The sequence below is a fragment of the Microcaecilia unicolor genome, chromosome 1 (genome assembly GCF_901765095.1).
Source record: "Microcaecilia unicolor chromosome 1, aMicUni1.1, whole genome shotgun sequence".
NCBI classification, from domain to species: domain Eukaryota; kingdom Metazoa; phylum Chordata; class Amphibia; order Gymnophiona; family Siphonopidae; genus Microcaecilia; species Microcaecilia unicolor.
Window position 1 is genome coordinate 65078849 of NC_044031.1, and position 9372 is coordinate 65088220.

Below are 9372 nucleotides of genomic sequence, written 5' to 3' on the forward strand. Positions count from 1 at the left end.
GTGAGGCAGCATCCAAAAAGCAAATACAATATTAGGGGCCTGATATTCAGCTGGCAGCGCTTTTGCTGCCTGCCACTGGCGTTAAATCTGGATATTAAAATCCAGGCCGTTTCTGGCAACTGTATTGAATATCCAGGTTTGTTTAACTGCTAATTAGTTAGCCAGTTAAGCTGATATTCAGCACTTACAGGTTAAGGGGTCCTTTTACTAAGGTGCACCGAAAAATGGCCTGTGCTAGTATTGACACATGTTTTGGATGCGTACGGGTCCATTTTTCAGCACACCTATGAAAAAGGCCTTTTTTTTGGCCGAAAATGGACGTGCGGCAAAATAAACATTGGCACACGTCTATTTTGGGTCTGAGACCTTATCGCCACTGGTTGACTTAGCGGTAAGGTCTCACGCATTAACCGGGCTGTAATTGTCAGAACATATACACTGCCGATTACCGCTCGGTTAGCGCCACGCGGTAGAAAAGAAAATATACTTTCCGATGCACTTATCAGACACATGTTAAAATTAAAATTTCCACCTGGCACACAGTAGCCAGGTGGACCACTCACCTCCACCTACCCTCCTCTCCTCCTTCCTGTACACATTAATTGATTTGATTTGCTTACTTTATTTTTTTGTCTATTAGATTGTAAGCTCTTTGAGCAGGGACTGTCTTTCTTCTATGTTTGTGCAGCGCTGCGTACGCCTTGTAGCGCTATAGAAATGCTAAATAGTAGTAGTAGTAGTAGTGGTAGTTCAAATTTGATGCATGTTGTATGCATGTAGGCCCCTGCGCACCTTAGTAAAAGGGCTTCTAACTTTTTAGCGGTTAAAGATAGGCCTGCTACTTATGCAGCCTATTTTAACCACTGAACATAGCCGGTTAAGTGCTGAATATCCACGCCTAACCGGCTATGTCGCATGTTATAGCTGGTTAGCAGATATTCAGGGGGAGATAACCAATTATCTCCCCCTGAATATCTGCAGGAGGTAGGAATTATTAGGAAAGTACCAGAGAATAAAACAGAGCATATCATAATGCCTCTGTATTGCTCCATTGCGCAACTGCACCTTGAGTATTGTGTGCAGTTCTGGTCATCACATCTCCAAAAAGATTCAGCAGAATTAGAAACGCCACAGAGAATGGCAACCAAAATGATGTATGGGATGGAAAGACTCCCTTATGGGAAAAGCTAAAGAGGTTAAGACTCTTTAGCTAAGACAAGAGAGATATGAAAGAGGTCTATAAAATCCTAAATTGAGTGGAATGGGTAGATGTGAACTGGTTGTTTACTCTTTCAAAATTATAATGACTAAAGTGCATTCCATGAAGTTACTAAGTAGTACAAATTATAGAAAATATTTTTGTACTTAATGCATAATTAAGGTCTGGAATTCATTCCCAGAGGATAAGTTAAAAGTAGTTAGTGTAGTGGGGTTTAAATAAGGTTTGGAAAAGTTCATAAATCATTATTAATAAGATAAACTTGTGGGAAATCATCACTTTTCCCTATGGAATCTGTCTACTCTTTGGGATCCTGGTACTTGTGACCTGAATTGGTCTCTTTTGGAAACAGGATACTAGGCTTGAAGGACCTCTGATCTGATCCAGAATTATCATTCTTATGTTCTTATGCTAGTTTTATTCAAAGCAGAACAATACATGAATGATTTTTCAGCGCACCTGTAAAAAAAATGCCTTTTTTAAAATTTTTGCTGAAAATGGACATGCAGCAAAATGAAAATTGCTGCGCGTCCATTTTGGGTCTGAGAACTTATGCCAGCCATTTACCTAGTGGTAAAATCTCACGTGCAAACCAGGCGGTAATGACCTATGCGCGTCAAATGCCACTTCGCACCTGCCCAATACACGCCCAATGACTCGACACGGTACCATGTTTTGGCACATTTGTCCTTGATGATGCTACTCAACAATTGTTTCTTTTTAAAGATCAGCCCATCATTGTTTCACAAGATGCAACACCAATGACAAATGTGATTATCAAGCATATGCATCAGGATTCCTCAAGTCAGCTTAAATAAACACCTTTAATTTCACTTCGGTGTCCTGAGTCTGTTTTTGAAGAACCTGATCCAGTTCCCACTCCTTATTATCTAAATGGTGGTCCCAGTTCTTGAACTGCCACATAGGATAATAATTTTATAACAGGTTGCCTAGGTCGGGAGGTCATGAGACTACTTTCTAAAGACACGTGGAGGGGCATTTTTGAAAGAATGTCCAAGTCAGAATTGGGACATCCTGCTCATAAGGAAAAAGGAAACATCTTACTCACCCCCATACCCAAAGACACAAAGAAGAGCGCTAGTGAACTAACTAACTACAGACCGGTAGCATCTATTCCCTTAATAACCAAATTAACCGAAGGGTTGGTGACTAAGCAACTTACAAACTATCTAGATAAATTTTCTATACTTCACGAGTCCCAATCAGGGTTTCGGTCTAACCACAGTACCGAAACAGTATTAGTAACCCTTATGACTAAATTCAAACAAACGATTGCATCTGGTAAAAACATACTACTTCTACAGTTTGACATGTCAAGCGCTTTCGACATGGTTGACCACGGAATCTTATTACACATCCTTGATTACTTCGGAATTGGAGGCAACGTCCTCAAGTGGTTCAAAGGATTCCTAACCCCAAGGTCATACCAAGTAACATCTAACTCGACTATTTCAGATCTGCACTTCCCCAGTTGCAAGGGAATGAAATACAAATTAATGCATGCGTCAGACTTCACCTACTTGAGCACACAGTTATGGAATGCACTGCCGAGCAACTTGAAATCGATATACAAAATAGCGAACTTCCGCACTCTACTGAAGACCCATCTCTTTGAAAGAGCATACCAAAAAGATCAACCCAAGTGAATATGCACAACTCGCCTATTTAATTTTAGAACTGTCTCCTAAAATCTGCTTGTATACTACTACTTCACTTTTCTTATCATGCTGACCAAGAACATGCAATACTAAATGTTTATTACTAACATTCTTCCACTACTCATGATGTATTGTAAGCCACTTTGAGCCTGCAAAGAGGTGGGATAAGGTGGGATACAAATGCAACAAATAAATAAAATAAATAAAATAACATCCAAAAAGAGTCCATCTCACAGCCATTTACGAACAGGAAAAACATCGGGATTTCCTGTTCGAAAATACGTGAGAAGGATATTCTTGTGCTGAAAACATCCAAATTGAAACATCCAAAATACGAATGCCAAAAAGTAGGCACAAAAACATCTATCTGGCATCATTCATACAAAAATGGCCGCACAGATGTCCCACAATAATACAAAAAGTGGGAGGATGACCAAGGATCCCAAAGACTAAGAAGATGTATAATAAAAGGGAAGTTTATTGTGATATAAAGACTCAACATAATGTCGTGTTTCAGCCGTTAGGCCTGCATCAGGAGTCTTATTCGCAGGTAACTCCTGAACAGATGATGATTAAAAATCTTCATTTAAAGATAGTCTTTAAAAAGACCGTTATAGGAGCGAGCGTACTCGTTTGTTTCATAGGGCTGCACGCTTGTTATGTTCTTGTGCATAGAGGGAAACGTATAAGTGACATTTTATGCATGTGCACTGGCATGTACCTGTGAAAATGAGAATGTTATAAAATGCGTGTATACATTTCAACTTCACTCTTGCTTTACCCAGTCAGTCCCTGAAAGCCTCTGCATACAGCATGTGTAAAAGTACAAATCCTCCGGTCAGCAAACACACTTTTACACATAGATACTCATGCACGAACAGGCTTATTTTTGAAAGAGAAGGGCGCCCATCTTCTGACACAAATCGGGAGATGGGCGTCCTTCTCTCAGGGGCGCCCAAATTGGCATATTTGAAAGCCGATTTTGGACGCACTCAACTGCTTTCCGTCGCGGAGATGACCAAAGTTCACGGGGGCGTGTCAGCAGCGTAGCAGAGGCGGGACTGGGGCGTGCCTAACACATGGGCATCCTCGACCGATAATGGAAAAAAGAAGGGCGACCCTGACGAGCACTTGGCCGACTTTACTTGGTCCATTTTTTCTTGCTACCAAGCCTCAAAAAGGTGCCCGAACTGACCAGATGACCCCCAGTGGTCACCAACCCCCTCCCACCCTAAAAAAAAAATTTTTTTGCCAGCCTCTATGCCAGCCTTAAATGTCACACTCCGGTCCATCGCAGCAGTATGCAGGTCAGTGGAGCAGTTTTAGTGGGTGCAGTGGACTTCAGGCAGGCGGACCCAGGCCCATCCCCCCTACCTGTTACACTTGTGGTGAAAAATGGGAGCCCTTCAAACCCCACCCAAAACCCACTGTACCCAAATGTAGGTGCCCCCCTTCACCCCTTAGGGCTATGGTAGTGGTGGATAGTTGTGGGGAGTGGGTTTGGGGGGGGGGGGTTGGGGGGCTCAGCACCGAAGGTAAGGGAGCTATGTACCTAGGAGAAATTTCTGAAGTCCACTCCAGTGTCCCCTAGGGTGCCCGGTTGGTGTCCTGGCATGTGAGGGGGACCAGTGTGTTACAAGGAATTAATTTATACTTGGGGATAGCTAGACCACTTACCAATAAGGTAAGAACGATTCAAGAATAAAAGGAATTAAGTGTATTTATTGGATTGCATTAACCTGCATTACCAGGTTTAAAGGACAAGAATACTATATATTTAGATCCAAAAGGTTTATTAAGTTAAAATATGATTACTGCAATCATATAAATAAGGTTACAAACGAGAGATAGTTCTTTTAAGAGATCTTTACAGATAATCTGTGCTTAAGTAAGGTAAGGTAGCAGGTCTAGATCAAAAGTTATGTTACTTACAAGTCCTTGTTACATAGTATGAACAGCATGAGGTAAGCACATGGTTGCAGAAGAGGTCCTCATAGCAGGCAGGCAGGTGAGCTGCAGGCCCCAGGAAGATGCAGGATAGAAGAGAAAAAACTGGTTAGCTGGGCTGCTCCCAGGCTTTTATAATGTTCCTTGAGTCCTGGATATTGTAGTTTGCAGGGGATCTTGGGTATTGTAGTTTGCAGGGAAGCATGGTCACATGTTTCCTGGATATCTGTTGGCAAATGGCTTTTCTATAGCTTGAGGGCTTTTGCACAGGTTTCAGCCTGTTCATATGATCACATTACAAGTCTTTCCTTTCTGCACATGTCCTGGCTGATAGCTGATGGGAGGGGGCAGGTGTACCTCTGATGACAGGCAAATGTTTTGTTTATGGTTTTCCTCTGAGTTCTTTGTTGTCAATGGATTCTCCAGACTTTCTGTCTCTTGGGTCTTTGGTTTTCGGAGATGTCTGGATGAGCCTTCAGGTACCCACCTTAGTCATGCTTTTGTTAAACAGTCCTTCAAGTGGGAGGAGAAGGAAGCTATATATCTCTGTTTTGTCTTTGTTAAGTGTTTGTAATTGACTAGCCCTGCTACCAGAAATTCCCAGGGAAAGGGGGAAAGAAGGTATTGAAATGCAGTTTCAATACATCTTTTAAAAGCTGCATTTTTATATTGGTATATCTGATTCAGCATAATCAATAATCCTGATAATTTAAACTGATACCAATACTAGTGCACTATGAATCTTGGCCCCTCCCACGACCAAATGCCTTGGGTTTGGTCGTATTTGAGATGGGCGCCCTTGGTTTCCATTATCGGTGAAGAATGAGGGCGCCCATCTTTAATGCCGGCAATCTCAGCATTTAGGTTGACCATCTCTAAGTTCGCAGTAGGTTTTTTTTTGGGGGGGGGAGGTTGGAGGGCTCAGCGTACAGTACAAGGGGGTAATGGTGAGATGTGTACCTGGGCGCTTTTATATGAAGTCCACTGCAGTGCCCCCTAAGGTGTCCCATTGCTCTCCTGGGTGTCTGTGTGGTCAGTCTATTAAGAATGCTGGCTCCCCCTACATCCCAATGGCTTAATTTTCTACATTTTTCACTTGGACTTTTTTTATTTTCAAAAATGGCCCAAAAGGATAAACGCACAGAGCACAAAAACATCTTGCATGTGGCCATTTAAAAAAAGAAAACAAAAAAAGATAGACATTTTGCTGTTTCATTTCCTATTCAGATTTGGGATGTTTAGTGCAAAATATCCAAAATCCAACTTAGACATCACATCATATCAAAAATGTCCCTCCACGTGTAATTTTAAACTACTGCACAGGATACAGAAGACACGGCTCCATTTGAAATGCTGATGTGAGAAAGATAACTCAATGAATCTAACCTTACAAGCCATCAAAAATGTTTCAACCCTAAAACAGAAAGAAAAGTATAGAAATTCTGAATGCTTTTCTTTCAACTGAAGAGAAAGGCCCAGTTAATCTTTATACCCTATCTAGAGTCTGAAGGACAGCAAGAGTTCATTCATTTTAACAAATCTCATCCCTTGTGACACTTGGAGTCACAGTTTACCTCATCTAAATACATCTGAGCTGCTAATGTGAAGCAGGGGTTAACTAAGGTAGTGCTTTAGCTGTGGAATAACCACCAGGCCCAAAGAATTCTTGAAGAATTACTGACATGTCTATTTCCTTTGAAATCATTTAAATTACATTCGAATTTTGAAAAATTATTACACCCACACCTGTAGTTCTATGCTGTAGGATGCAGGGAAACATTAATGTGTCGGGGGACTCAGCTGTTGTAAAGCAACTGATAAAACCATGTGTGAGGAAGTAACCAGTCAAGCACCACTAATAACTGTGGCCCCCAACTGTGAGCTGTATTTTCACTACCTTTAAATTGGCAACAGGAACAGTTGAAGAGCATTATTTGATATAGAATAGAGAAACTATGCATGTACTGCTGGGTTCTAATCATTTCCCCCCAGTTTCTACTCTTGGGCTTGTTGCATTACCTTGGGTATGTTTCGATTCTTCATCCCCTCTACTTGTTAGAGAAAACAGAACCTGACTCAAAACAGTGCGAGCTATATTCTGTACATGGCACACAAAGATAGGTGGCAGAAAGATGTGTGCTAAGTTAAGATGTATGCTAACTTAGTATTTTGTGAAGGGTATTCCAGAGCTGCCAAGGGGTCCCGATTTTTGAGAGGGAGATTTTAGTACATGCCCCCTGCCCCACCCCAATCTTCCTTGGCTCCGCCTACTCTACCTCATGGCTCTGCTCCCTAGCACACCTAAGTCCCACGGCCATTCCAGAAAATATTTTATTTACCCCATCTAATAAGAATAGATTATTACCAAATTATATTTATTACCATAGCAATTACATATAATCAAATGCACAAACTTTACTTCTCATATCATCCTCCATGTAAATCCTGTAATATAACCTCTGAATAATCACTTTGTCCCCCTGTTATTCATCCATAACACCTTCAATGTCCATAAATCATAATCCCAGGAGGAGCATAGAGTTTATAAGCCTTGTAGAAAGATGAATAAATCCACATCGTTCTGTATTATGCAATCCTCTGATTCACTCGTGAATAATAAGAAAGTTCTATTAGCCACAAATATACTTAACAATTGCAGTTCAAATGATGTCAATGTCGCTCAAATATATCATCACAATGAGGATCCTTTCTCATCATATCATACACCTCTACAAAGGGCTGTGTTTCGCCAAAAGGCGTCTTCAGGAGCCGTTCAGATGTTACTTCAATCCAGTGACTTCAGCTCATTCAGGAACCATTCAACTGCCACTTTCACCAAGTAGTGTTGCTGTCAATCATAATACATAGACAACGCAATACCTCATTAAATAAACCAATGAAACCAATACCTCATTAAATAAACTATGTAAAGTGTTCTCAAACTAATATAAATACACTTACATTCTAGAACTTCCTCATCATTTGAGCACATTCCTTCAGGTGGAAGACTGTTTGGGTTAAACTACCCTCCCTCAAGTTTGAACCGCCAGAAATGCTGACACATGCACAATAGGTGATCTTTAAATATCAACGATCCATCTATCACAATGCATAGTGTCACTGATAGCCAAAATTATGCCAAATTACATACCACTGTTTCCTAATTAATTCACATTATCTCTGTCCACTCTATCTCTTTATTTAATCCAAAGGGATAAAAAGTTTACCAAGAAAATATGATTCGTTGTTCCATTCTTAACAATTTCTGAGTTATATTGCCCCCCCCCCCCCCCCATTTATATTTATTTGTTCTAAAACTGAAAACTTTAAATCTTGTAATGTGTGATTCTTGGCACCAATGCCGACCCTTCCATATATCTCAGTTCAGGGATTTGAAAATAGAAAATAAGATGGTACCTTTTTATTGGACTAGCCTAATACCTTTTTCAATTATCTTCCAGAGGTCAAAACCTCCTGCTTCAGGTCAGGTCAGGACAGTATACTGTTGTTATGGTATTCTCTCCTGACCTGAGGAAGGAAGTGTTGGTCTCTGAAGGCTAATCAAAAATGTATTAAAAGCAGTCCAATGTATAGGTATCACCTTATTTTCAATTTTGTTTTTTTTTATTTGCATTTATTAAAACCATTATTAACACAGCTACCCCATTACTTATTTTCTGTACCTTTGTTGTTTGGTCATTTATTTTTTTCTAATTGTGTTGGTCCCAGTCTCTTGATTTTGCTTTTCTTCGTCTTCTCTTAACTTTCTTGCCAGGGTTTCCTGTCTAATTGCCATTTTTCTCTCTCCTTTTTCTTTCTTTCTTCAATTTATTTTTCTGCCTCTCTCTGTACAGATTTAATTTAAACTTACTATCCAGTCTTTAATTTTTCATCTTTTCCTTACCCTTATTCTCCCCATGCCCCTTCCTCTTATTCTCTAGTCTTTCACTAACTATCCTCTCCCCCTTTCCATCCAGCAGCTCCCCTCTTTGTCTCCCTACCCTTCCATCCAGTGTCTCCTCCTCTTTCTCTCTTCATCCTTCCATCATCTCCACCTTTTTCTCTAATTCCTTCCATCCATCATCTTCTCTCTTTCTCTCCTACTTTTCCATCTAGCATCTTCCTATTTCTCTCCCCATCCTTTCACCCATATACCCGCTCTCCCAATCCTTCCATCCAGTGTCTCCCTCTTTCTCCCCTTCCTTCTAGCCAGTTCTTTCTCTCTCCCCCCTTTTCCATTCAACATGTCTCCTCTCTGTCCCCATCCTTCCAGTTTCTCTCCTCTTTCTCCCCCTCCCCTTCCATCCAGCGTCTTCCCTCTTTCTGTCCCCATTCTTCCAACATCTTCCCTCTTTCTCTCCCTCCTTTCATCCAGCATCTCTCCTCTTTCTCTCTCAATCTAACCAGCCAGGGTCTCCCCCTTTCTCCCCTTCCTTCTCCCTAGCAGCATCTCTCTCTCCTGCCCTTTTCCATGTCCCCTCTTTTGCTCCCCATCTTTCCACCCATCTGTCTCTTTTTACCCCTCTT